Here is a 13,660-nt window from a genome sequence, read left to right as displayed (position 1 = left end):
ACGCACGCATGTTCAATACAGTGTATCAATCACTCTCTCACAAACACAAGAAATTTTGTGCAAAAGTAGTGCAGAAATCGCACTTGGTGCAGTAGCGCCAATATGTATAGAAAAACATGCTTTCGTAAAAAAATCATGTCGCGAAGTCTTCACGCGCGAAGCCTAGACTATCTTCTACACCAAAAAAAAAAGCAATTGCATGGATGTCTTCCACATAAAAACAACACCCTTGCAGGACGAATCTTGATTGGCCGAAGCCCCTGTGGCCATGGCGACAAAATTCCTCCCTTGCCTAATGGCAATGCCAATAAAACCCATAGATTGGCACTTTGAATTTACTAAAAGTTGCCCCGAATACCTAAAATCACACAAATTTCCAAAATTACAAAATTTCTACCATTTACAATGAGTCCGCTTATCAAGTAGTTTTTGAATTATTTCAAAATGGCGTATAGGTGAGGTGATTACGGCATCAAGCTCCTTAGGGTGATGTCCCGGTCTCAATTTCAGAGGTTTGAGGAGTTGACGATGCCTAAATTTATTTTTGGCTCAATTTTACAAATCTAAATCAAATGGCAACATGTGTATGTGACTCAGTGACGAAAGTGATGTTACCACTAGCACATGTCAGTTAGATTAACCTTGAGCTTGTTTTCAAACGTTTTCTTGGAAAAGGGGGGGGGGGGGGTACCTTTTACAAAGTATTGAGTGTCACTACAATGCAATCAAGTTTGTGGCTAGTAGTTAAAACGCGATTTTGTACATAGTTCGGCAGTGAATCACTAAATCATGGGAACATAATTGGGAAATTTTTAGAGTATGTGCGATGGGAGATTTTTGTAAGGAGAAGACAGGGCCTTAGGAGGTGGGAAAAGCTTGAACTTCTAGTTGTGGGGCATGTGGATTTTGGTTGACAGTGTCTCATGCATGGGTTGGTGAGCAAGAAATGTTCATTTTTTTTACTATGTATATGTTGTACGGACGGTTGCAAGAATGCACGTGAGGATTGGAGAAGATGAAGGAGGAGCTCAAGACCACACAACCCAAAAAGTAATTACTCAGTGAGCCCAAGGCTCTTTTCGCAGTATTTGAACGCAGAAGCCACCATGTGGCATTAGATTTAAATTTTTTAAGACATCAGTGCCATGAAAAGCTCTAAAAAAAACTCCACACGAAAAGCTATCAAGTGAATAAAATAAAAAAACCACTCTGCGGTGCTCAATTGCTCTCGCACATCAGTTTGATCTTCTCCACAAGTAGTTTGTAGGTTCCCCAATACCTAATTATAAGCCTTAGCGATCATAGCAGCTTTGTGTGCAACCTTTCGGCAAGAGCTGAAACCTCACAAAACCTTAAAACCCTGTTTTGAAACTCCATGGCAACTATGCATGTAATGAAAGAATATATATGTAAGGAGGTCTGAGAGACTTTTAAAAACCACTAAATAGTTTTGGTCAGTTTATTGAATATCTAATGGATATTTTCAGGAGCATGTCTTTGTTGCGGTCGGCTTTGTTCAGGATTTATCTGAGATGTTTATTCTGACTAACAAGTATTTGAGAGAGAGAGAGAGAGAGAGAGAGAGAGAGAGGGGTGCATTATCAAAAGGATTCAAATCATCAAAACCTACGGTAGGTATGAGCTTGTATTGTCGACTCCTATAATGAACTTGCCACGTAAATATTCCGTGAATAGTAGCTTTTAATGCTCTCTTCTTTTCCAAGAATTGGTCTTCATACTCGCTAGATAACTTGTGTCCTGAATAGGGTTTTTGGTCCACTTATTCATGCATCCACCCATGTAGCATAGCTTAAAAAATGTTCATATGCACAGATATCTTCCACAACTACAACAACTTAATGCATGAAAAATTAGCAAAGGAAATGTGATCGGATGCTCCAACTTTGATGATTTAAGACAAAGAAAGAGTATCTCTTTTCTTCGAGACCTTTTCAACCCACACTAAACTTGATGTTGCAGTTTTTATGTTATTTTTGTTGTGGGTAATATCTTGAAAGTTATAGGTGACAATTTATTTGCCATATCGTGACGATTTTCAAGCAAGGATACAAGATGCAAGGATTTGTTCAAGTGTTATTTGTAAATAAACCCTAGAGGGATGGGTGTACCTGCAAAGCACAAGGGAAAAAACCTCCTAGTGAGGGAAAAAGGGGCTCGGCGGTTCTAAGTGTGTTCGCACACATCACTACCATATGCATGGTAACAGAACGTTTAATTTATTCAATCAATATTGTGGTTGCCTATGTGCACACCTCCTCTGTAAGTGACACTAGCATGGTGAGAGGGATTCAAGGGCGGGCACCATTTTGGGGGTCATGGTATAAAATAAAACCCATAGATTTCCAAATACCTAAAAGCTGCCCCGAATACCTAAAATTACAAAAAATTCCAAAATTACAAAATTTCTAGCATTTACATTGAGTCCGTATTTAGGATATCAATTGATTTCTTAATTATTTCAAAACGGCGTATAGATTAGGGCAACGAGCTCCTAAGGGTGATGTCCCGGGTTCAAGTCGCAGAGGTTTGAGGAGTGGGTGATGCCTAAATTTATTTTTGGCTCAAATTTACAAATCTAAATCAAATGGTGACATGCGTATGTGACTCAGTGACGAAAGTGAGAGCATATGTGACTCAGTGACATGCGTATGTGACTCATTGACGCAACTTTCCACCTCCATAGCGTTGTGAGAATTTGTAACTATACCTTTTTTAGCATAGTTTTCAAACTAAGCCCGTTGCGTGCCGGTGAGTTCTCCTTTCTCTCCCCTGTCTGCGCCTCACACTCCCTCTCACTACAGGCTGCTTCCCGTCGCCCTCTGAGCTGCCGTACCTACCGCAGTCAAATGCTGTCGCAAATTACCGAAAACTAAGCCTCGCGTGACCATGCTCTAATACAAGCATAGATGTTACCACTAGCACATGTCAGTTAGATTAACCTTGAGCCTGTTTTCAAACATTCTCTTTTCTTTCTTGGAAGAGGGGGGGGGGGGGGCGGGGCGGGGGGGGCGCTACCTTTTACAAAGTATTGAGTGTCACTACAATGCAACCAAGTTTGTGGCTAGTAGTGAAAACGCGATTTTGTACATAGTTGGGCAGTGAATCACTAAATCATGGGAACATAATCGGGAAATTTTTAAGAGTATGTGTGATGGGAGATTTTTGTAAGGAGAAGAGAAGGCCTTAGGAGGTGGGAAAAGCTTGAACTTCCAGTTGTGGGGCATGTGGATTTTGGTTGACAGTGTCTCATGCATGGGTTGGTGAGCAAGAAATGTTCATTTTTTTTTCTATGTATATGTTGTACGTACGGTTGCAAGAATGCATGTGAGGAGTGGAGAAGATGAAGGAAGAGCTCAAGACCACACAACCCAGAAAGTAATTACTCAGTGAGCCCAAGGCTCTTTTCGCAGTATTTGAACGCAGAAGCCACCACGTGGCATTAGATTTAAATTTTTAAAGACATCAGTGCCATGAAAAGCTCTAAAAAAAACTCCACACGAAAAGCTATCAAGTGAATAAAATAAAAAAACCACTCTGCGGTGCTCAATTGCTCTCGTACAGCAGTTCGATCTTCTCCACAAGCAGTTCGTAGGTTCCCCAATACCTAATTATAAGCCTTAGCGATCATAGCAGCTTTGTGTGCAACAAGACCCAGAGGCTAGCTGAACAGTATGTCCAGCTTCAACTACCTCATTCAACTCGTTTCTGCAAGCGCAACTAGTTATGGACAGCATTATGCCGCTCCAAGTATATAATCGGATGCAGATTGAACAACCTTGTGCTCTCGGCCATCCTTCAATGTTCATGAAAATGATATGCAGCAGGTCGCTATGCCTAATTCTCAAGATTCACGCCAATTCTTTTCTACGCAATTTGACTATGCGATAGTAAGTCGGGCAGAAATGGAAAGGAGTACCAGAGACCTTTCAAACCCTGGTTATATTTCGTAGATCATCAAGCTGGAGGGTACTTCGGATGCTTGCCGATGTGATGAGCATTCTAAAAGATCAGATATTTCGTGCGATCAACCAATGGCAGAGGTCTGCTCTAATGCTACTGAAATAGAAGGTAATCAGATTTCAATCGATGATCGGTTGGCCTAATCTGGAGTCGAACCACCAAAACTCATTGCCTTCGCAGGCCCGTTCAACACATTTTTCTGTTGATGCTATCAGGGTGTTGGCAATGCAGACGGAAGAGGTCGAAGAAATGGAAAGAATAAACGTCGAAGTGGACATGAGGACAGAAAAGCTTACGATGGTTATCCTCAAGTCATTAAGACAGCGGCTTCAGTGCTAGCTGCTTGCGCTTTTAGCAGAGTGTGAGGGGATTAGTGGCAGACAGCTCAATGTCGAGGGAAAGGCATTGGGGAATATTGCCACTAGTGCAAGTCATGGTCTGATGAGTTGTTGACTTCAATCACACTCCTTGTCCGGCTTTGTTGATAGTCTATTTGAAAATTTGATGAGGCAAGCATTTCAAAACGATCTACAAACAAACAGAAACATCTCTCATGACCAATTCAACGCAAAATATGGTGTCTGTGGACTTGGTTAATGTGTAGCTCCAAAGAGATGCAGCAGCATTGCAGCAGAACTCAAGTAGTCAATCATGCAGGTGCCTACGTTGCCGACGAGGATCAAAAGAATAGTCAAAGGGCAGAAGCGGAAGCTAATTATTTTTTCCACACAAAGAGCTTTGATGCTGGAGAAGCCGAAGAACAAGGATTGCGGAGTAATGGCATTTCTGGAGACAAGCATACCAATATGTTAGCACCTATTAGCCTCCATCAGTAGTTCAATGCTGGCCATTCAACATCTGGGTGGGATAGCAACATTTTTACAGACAATATGGCCAATATTGCGGCATGTAAAAAGATTCTCTTTCTAAACCGCGTGCAGGCGGCAGCCAATGCGGCTGCAGTTGAGATTAGCAACAACAATATACTACAACGTTGCTCTTCAACAGATGCATACGAAGCAGGTAATGTTGGTGGTGTTGTGGATTTGAACGCATAGTAGTTACTGTTCGGAGTTCCCTTCTTGCCAATAACCATGATTCGGTGGCGGATCCTATGAGCAAAGGTCCATGTATGCAACAGCTATCGGATCAAGTTCAGATGGTTGCAAATGTAGACATCAATTTGGTATCGATACATAACATAAGTTAGTCAGCAAGGAGGCGAGAAGACATAATTGCTTATCGAAGCAGCTTACAACTGTGTGTGTGTGTGTGTGTGTGTGTGTGTGTGTGTGAGAGAGAGAGAGAGAGAGAGAGAGAGAGAGAGAGAGAGAGAGAGAGAGATAGATAGATAGATTTTATTTTCGTCCTCGGAGGTCAAATATGACCTATGGGACCAAAGTTACATGTGATGTAGTATGTGTATGGCTGATGAGTGACTCTCGATGCTCCAAAATTGTAGTGATGAGAGTCGCAATGGAGAGCCCACACTTTGGCTGGGAGAGGAAAGTGTGTAGGTCTAAGTTATGGCTGAAAATGTGAGAGAAGCAAGTTCGGATGTGATCAAAAGCTGAGCACTCTAGTAGTGTGTGGTACTCAGACTCTCGAACTTGCAGTGAGCATAATGTGCACAATCGATTTGACTCTTCTCCATTGCCCCAATGCCCTATCTCGCATCGAAGGAAATGGGAGCTAAGCCGAATTGCTGCGATAGTGCGTATCGCGGACAAGGGAATAGGCTCAAGCATGTAAGTGTGAGTACGGTTTCCTCTCTCAGCGAAGAACATGGTTTTGTAGTTGGGGGCAATATAGGTGGTGTAATGTATGAAGCGTGACCCACCGGATTTCTCCCAAGCCGTAATACATTGGCGTTGTAGAAAAGCTTCATTCACTTGAGAGTCAATTGAAGCATCATGTAGCAAGTGTAATGCATCCCATCTCCCAAACCACTTCTTTATGTCTTGCATCCATCCCGTGCTCAAGATCTTGCTTTTATGCGTCTTTTGAACTTTTTTGCTTGCTTCCCATGCAATTGTAGGAAGTCGATGTGAGGGGTTTTGACGCATCTTTATCATGTACTCCACAACCCTTTCCATGCCCATAACCTCAATTGGAAGAGATCCCGACTCAAGAAGTAAGAGCATATATGGTGTTTGTGTCTTAACTTGGAGAAAGTTTGTAAGAAAACGCTTTTGGACATTCTCAAACTCTTTCCAAGTAGACTTTGAGATGCTCCCGCCCCACACTTCAACTCCATAAAGAAGAACCGGTGTCACCAATGCATCAAAAAGATACTTCTTGAGAACCCAACACTTGATGTTTCCCGCATTACACATGTTCTCAAATGCATAATATGCTCTCTTTCCCGCTTCCAAACGACGCATAGCACATTCATGCCACTTGTGATTGGATGGAACCTCAAGGCCAAGGTACTTAAAGCTCTCAACAACTTCAAGTGTCTCGTTGTTGTACACAATGCATGGCTTCTCCTTATGGTTGGTTTTCACAAGCATAACCTTTGTTTTGGATTCATTTACAATCAGCCCACTATGCAAGCAAAAGTTCTCAAGGACAACCATAAGCTTTTGTGCATCTTCTAAAGTGTGTGCTAGAAGCACTACATCATCCGCATACAACAAAAGCATGATTACCGCATTGCAAATAGTGACCTCTTCAATGCCTTCTTCTTGCATAAAGTCAAGTACCATTTGTTCCAATTGATCGATGCATAGACCAAAGAGAGTTGGTGATAATGGACATCCTTGTTTAACCCCAATAGTGGTTACAAAAATTTCTGAAATTTCTCTTCCCATGCGCAATTGACAAATCACCTTCTCATAGATTCGAGAAACCGCAAGCATAAACTCACTTGGCACTTGGAGTTCTTCCATCCTTCTCCACAAATTGTTACGTGGAATCATATCAAAGGCTTTCTTAAAGTCCACAAAACAACAATACAATCGCTTGCCTTTCAACCGACTTTCCTCCATGAGAACACGAAGAGTGACAAGATGATCAATGGTGCTATGGCATCGACGAAAACCCGCTTGTCCCTTTGCACGCTTGTCATTCTCTTCAACCCAATCACTCAATTTCATCTCCATTATGCACCCAAACAACTTTGCCATAAGAGACCCAATCATTATAGTCCGGTAGTTGCTTACATTCTTTACATCCCCTCCTTTATGCAAAGGCTTAACCCAATTAGTACTCCAATCATAAGGCATACCATGTTGAAGTGCAAGGTTGAACATATCACACATCCACTCATGGGTAAAATCTCCCGTCCATTTGATCATCTCCGGCTTGATACCTTGAAGATCTCCCGCTTTGCGAGTGGCCAACTTTTCAAGCCCACCGCATACATCCTCAATAGTAAAAAAAGACGGCATACATGGGAGTGAACCATAAAATGGCATTTTTTCAGTATTTTCTTGCTCATATAATTGCCTACAATGTGTGTACATATCCACTAGACTCAAGTTACCAAAATTCTCAACCTGCTTGCCTCTCAAGTTTCTCCAAAATCTTCCACATGCATGTGCCTTTTCTTGGACTTGAAATTCTTGTTGCTTTACTTCCCATCTTCTTCTCTTCTTTTGAATCAATGCCTTGTATGTACGCAAATGACTTTGATAGTTGTCTTTGTCCATAGTTGCATCAAGCTTTATCAAGGACTTTCGAGCATCTTGACATTCTTTATCAAACCACCTTTTGCGTGATCTATCTTTGTGGATACCATGGAGATGCTTTATGGCAAAGCATTCTTCCGCACAAGAACAAATAGCTTTCTTGAAAGCTTCCCATTTAGTTTCCAATGGTGCATCACATTGAAGCTTTGTCATCCATAATTTTTGCTCAACCATTTCAATGTACATTGGTGTCCGTTTGAAATCCATACATAGTGATAACTTCTCTTTCCTTTGGCTGAGATTATCATGCTTAGTTGCTTCTCCACATGAAAGGTCAATACATAAGGTGCGATGGTCGGATTCCGGGGTCCATTGACCAAACATAAAACTCTTTATGCGATACATGATGGCTTCAGAGAGTAGCATATAGTCAATCACACTATCCCCATTATGTCTTCTACATGTAAATCCATTGGTTCCACTCCACAAAGATACACCATTGGCAATGAGCATACCCGTGCTATTACACATGTGTAAAAGTAACTTTCCATAGTGATCCGGCTCTTTCTCATCCATTGAAGTACGATCATACAAGTGAAATTCCTCCAACTCCCTTGAAATGTATGGCATATCAAATCGTTGAGTATCATGTTGCAATGTTTTTGTGCGAGCATTCATATCCCCAAATACAATAACATCACCTTCACCTTTGAAATAAGCAATGTCCTCTTCCAAATCAGAAAATGGTTGATCTCTATCCATGCAAGCATAAAAGGGAGAATCATGATGAGGAATGTAGCAACCGGCTACAAAAATGGGTGCTCTTTTTGGTGTCATAATTTTCAGCCATACATAACGTTTGTACTTGTCATCTTTCACAATTGATACAAAATCTTCCAATCCTTTCTGAACCATGCATGCTAACCCTCCTTGTCCTCTTCGTTGCTTGAGATTCTTTGACCACATCAATGAATGTACATTGTAATCCTCCAAGCCGTTAATCCTTTGTGTATCATGCTCCCAAGTTTCAACAGGAAGTACAACATCGGCTTTGCTTGTTAGTTCATCAATGCCAACCCCCGCATTCCATGGGTATCCATTACAATTCCAAAAGCACATTTTCAATTGTAACTCGGTCTCATAGGTCACGCATCCCTATTTGCTTGAGAGACTTGCCTCCTCCTTGGGCACATTTTCTTCATGAGAGATCTCTTTGTTTTTATTATTCTTTTCCTCATATGCCTTGTGACGCATATTTTGTTGCTTAATAGTGCGATCTTCACATACAAAACATTTTATATCCCTCAAATAGATCCAACTATTATCAAGGATAATCTTTCGCTTGGTCTCATCCGGCATGGTGCATACAATTGGCCGTTTTTTCGAGCGAGGAGCTCCTTGCTTCCCCACTCTATGCGCTCCATAGACCATAACTCCGGACATGCCAAAGTGGGTTTTGAAGAAATCTTCAATAACAATGGCAAGAGAAGGAGGTGTCTCTAACTTCTCTTCGGGAATTCCACGAATAACAATGTTCTTGGAACGTCGCTCCCGTTCCTTCAACTCCTCCACATCCACATTCTCAACATTCTTTGTTTGAACCATAGCTTGCATGAGTGAGGAATTAGAAACCACATTGCTACCACATACATCAGCCCAAGACTTGTTTGTGCATACATTTTTCATGTCTCATACATCCCGGTTCATAGTGTCAAATTTCTCCTCTTTCAATACATGGTCATGCTCTACTTTGCTCATCCGCTCCTTCAAAGCATTCAAGTCCACAAGAGAGCGTTTACATTCCTTGACTTCCTCTTCAAGTTGCATCAAACGTGTTGTTTGCATCTCAAGTGTCCTCTTGAGATTCTCATTCTCAACCACAAGTACCCTTAGTGTGCCATTCTCCATTGCAAGTGCTCGTAAGTCTTCGCCTTGTTTGTTTACGGTCTCTTGCAATGATACCAAGTACGCCATAATCATGGTTTCCGATGTCGTTGGTTGGGTGGTTGTGTTGTTATCTCCATACTTAGGAGATTTTGGATCATTTTCCACAATGGTTGTGGACCTTGTTGAAGAAGAAGAACCCTTGCGAGTGCCGGAAGACATTGTATGTAAAATAAGAGATGAGAATCAATTTTGTTGAACCTGTTCACTTCGGAAATGCTGCTACAGAAACGCCTTCCATAACTCTGAAAATTTCTTTCTTTACATCAATGCGTAGAGGACTTCGTGCTCTTCGATTGAGGCTATAGATCACCCAAATCGGAGTTCGGATGAAGAAGTTATGATCAAAAGAGTGGACTGCTGTCTACTAGGTCAAAAAACGGCTGCACTGAGAGAGAGAGAGAGAGAGAGAGAGAGAGAGAGAGAGAGAGAGAGTCATAAATTTACTATAGGCGCTTGGAGAGAGCTGCAGCCAGTGTTTGGTTGGCTCTACTCGCCGTTAGTACACGGGGAAAGAGAGAGAGAGAGAGAGAGAGAGAGAGAGAGAGAGAGAGAGAGAGAGAGAGAGAGAGAGAGAGTGTTGTGTGTGTGTGTGTGGGTGTGTGAGTGTGTGTGTGTCTATGTAAGTAGAGAGAGAGAGAGAGAGAGAGAGAGAGAGAGAGAGAGACATATATTCACAACACTGTATGTTCCAATTGCACAAGCGCTATACACTCAATGTTGATCAACATCTGCACATGAGTTACACACGCAACTTTTTGCATACGATTGCTTGCGAAATGTATGTGATGTATTACAATAGTGAATATACAAGTAGTGAATGCATGTGGTGTATCACAATAGTGAATTCACCTTGTGCATCTTTACTTTATCTGTAAATAATTTATACCATAATAGGTGTCTAAATAATTGAGGCCATACTATATATGTCCTCGTTTCTCTAGTACTAGGTGTCAGTGGTAAGTTCTCAAGACCTAGAAGATTACAGTTCAAGTGTCAATAAGCTAAAGAGCAAACTGCAACCAACTTGAAACAAGCTTACCGTCCATATGCTAGGTCATGGTTTGAAATCATTGCATTGTATAAAGATTGGAGCTTGCAATGTGACATCTTCGCTCACAATCTAGAAATATGTCTTTGTTACGCGACGGCATACCTTACATATATAGCGGTAAACAAGGTTGATAGATAAATGAAATAGACACTCCTGTTGACCTCACTTCTGTATTATTGTTGGGTGCTTTGTCATCGGAGCATCAGCAACAAGGCTTAGTATCATTGTATCTACAGTCCATTACCAATTCAAGATATGAACCACGAATCAACATTATCCTCTCTCTATTCATGAGACCGACGAGCGATATTTGAACATAAAAGAGGCAGATATTATAATTATAGAAGAGCTATCCATGTTAACCCAAACGACTTTTGACCTTATCGTAAGACAAAATATCAATGTAACAAGCAATAAATTGGCAGATCCCTTCAACAACAAATGCGTTCTCTTGCTCATGATCTTGCCCAACTACCCCCAGTTTGTAGTCACGCACGGGAGCTTTGTAACACATGCCATATCACAAGCTCGGTCCATTGGCTACATACAACTTTGTACAAGATGCCATGCTCTATAAGACATGCAACGGACCCTGGATTGCTTCACCATTTTTTGTGAAAGAAAACGAGTCATAGATGAGATCAATTGTACGTTGGGTGCATGTATTATAGATGAAGCGCATGTGCATGACTACATAACTCTATTACGATGATCTGTACTCACATGTCGGACGTCCAACACTATAACAATCTTGCCTTGAATAAATTGTACAATCAAATTGACATTACAAAACTTGAAATGAAGACGAAAGTGGGTTACATAAATGTCCTTCAGTAGTGGCTCCTAGACCCTAAGTTCAAAGAGCTGGATTCGATCGGAATTTGCGTATATTGCATGATCACTGAAAATATTGACTTGACAATCGGTGCGGCAAACGGTGCAACATGCATTGTCAATGCCATAACACAGAACACAGAAGATGAAGTTACATATATCATTGTCTTCATTCATTGTACTGGGAATAACTACAAAAGAAGAAAGATAAAACACAAACAACTATAAAAGAAGAAAGGCAAAACACACTCCAAATTCAACTTCAAAAATATGAGCCATTGAATGAAAAATTTCTTTTTGAAATACTTTCCTTTTGCAAGAATTTACATGTAGCATGTATACTAGAAAAAACATTCATCTGTAGACATAGTAGTACAACCTCGCTTGGATATAATCTCAAGTGTAACTTTGTCTCCTCCCAATTGATGCACTTAACTATGTCTCCTCCCATAAACATTATAGCATTTTTCAACTATATATCCGTTTCACGCAATGCCGCCCTTCCGAAATTAGTCTTGCTCTTGTTCCCTTCAATGCTAGCTGTTGAAAGTCAAATTGCATATGTCTAGTTATATTCTATGGACATTATATAGCAAGGCCCACCAAGCCAGACTAGTTACACCAATACAAAGACTTTTGAAGTTTTGAATTTTGCATCGTATTGATTGGTCATGTTTTAATCGTGGACACTCTTTGAGTAAACTCTATGTTTACAACATGAGTGAGACAACTTCTGCTGGCTCCAATGACAATGCTGCCACGATCGCAAAAAAGAACTTCCTCAAAGTCATCTATATATATATATATGTAAACTCAAATGTGGAATCACCTTCCTAGTCCCTTTCTTTTATAGTCGGCAACTTTTTTATTTGTCATGCCTTCAATCCTTTATTTGTAGTATTTCTAGATATCTTTTGTACGTGAAGCATAGAACGCTTGATATAGAGAAAAGAAATGAGATTTTGTAAGAATATTACTCTGTATCCTCTCTCTCTCTCACTCTCTCTCTCTCACACACACACACACACACACTCACACTCATGTATTCCCATGTAACATGTCAAAGTCTAGGGTCGGGGGGCAAGCTCCTTGAGCCGTACATGTGTTGTTGATCATAAGGCGTAATTTCAGGTTGCATGCTGTCGATGCTTGCCAACTCAGCAATTGGAACACTTAGAAGCCAGGACACTCTGCAGCCTCTGTCTTGCTAACACATCATCCCACGAAACGCTCTGTAGTGCCGACACATCAGCAGGCGGAATGTTGAAAGTGACATGCCTAAGGGTGGGTTCAGACTAGGCGGCGGAAGAGAAATACAAAGGGGCGTGGATGCTCCATGGTGAAATCTGATTGGTTTGAGTTGAGGCACTCTTTCGCCGGGCCCTCCATTTTTCTTCCAACCCCCCCCCCCCCCCCCCCTCCTTCGGAAGAGTTGATGGCCTCTCTCAGCCCCCTTTACTTTTTTGCTTTTCCTCCTCCACGTTGTTCACACTAGGCGGCGGCAGATTTGCGAAGGAAGGTTTCTTCCGCCGGTTGAGTCTGAACCCAGCCTAAATTTCATGCCATATTTGCAGCCAAAATTTTTTGTAGGATGGGGCAATCATCGTATGCCAAGTCAGTGCTGGAATTGTCACTTGCAACCTTCGGATTGGGGTGTCGCACTATCAGCAATGTCACCTACGCTGTTGACGACCTCCTCTCCCCTATGCTTTTCACGGTCGGGAATGGTCCTGAAGTGACCTTCCCCCCTAATAAGTGCTTCCATGTGGCTCCCGTCGTTCACCAGTTGCCACGAGGTCACACTTATTACAGGGAACGGTCACTTCAGGACCATTCCCTACCCCCTCAATACCCTAGAAAAGATAAAATTGACCTTAACCTTTGATGATGTTTGTATTCAAGGGGAAAGTAAAGAAAAAACAAACGCTTGCACACAGTGGAAAAATACATGCATGACTCAAGGATTGCTTTCATAGAATTTGCTATAAGGTTTCATAATTTGATCACACATGTGGAAATAGTAGAAAATCATTCCCTGCATAAGGGGACTAAGGGCTCCTAAACGTACACTTGCTAGGGTGAAAAATACCTCTTTTGGGTGCTTGAATTGTCGCAAGAGCGGTAGAATGCCTATAAAATGCAAATGCCATGAGAGTAGCTTGCTAAATGACCCAGCTAAAAAAGTTGCTCCAAGCGTATCATGTTTTTGGAAGCA

The sequence above is a fragment of the Adiantum capillus-veneris genome, chromosome 9 (assembly GCF_014529385.1).
Source record: "Adiantum capillus-veneris isolate H3 chromosome 9, ASM1452938v2, whole genome shotgun sequence".
Lineage (NCBI taxonomy): Eukaryota > Viridiplantae > Streptophyta > Polypodiopsida > Polypodiales > Pteridaceae > Adiantum > Adiantum capillus-veneris.
This window is presented reverse-complemented; position numbering follows the sequence as displayed.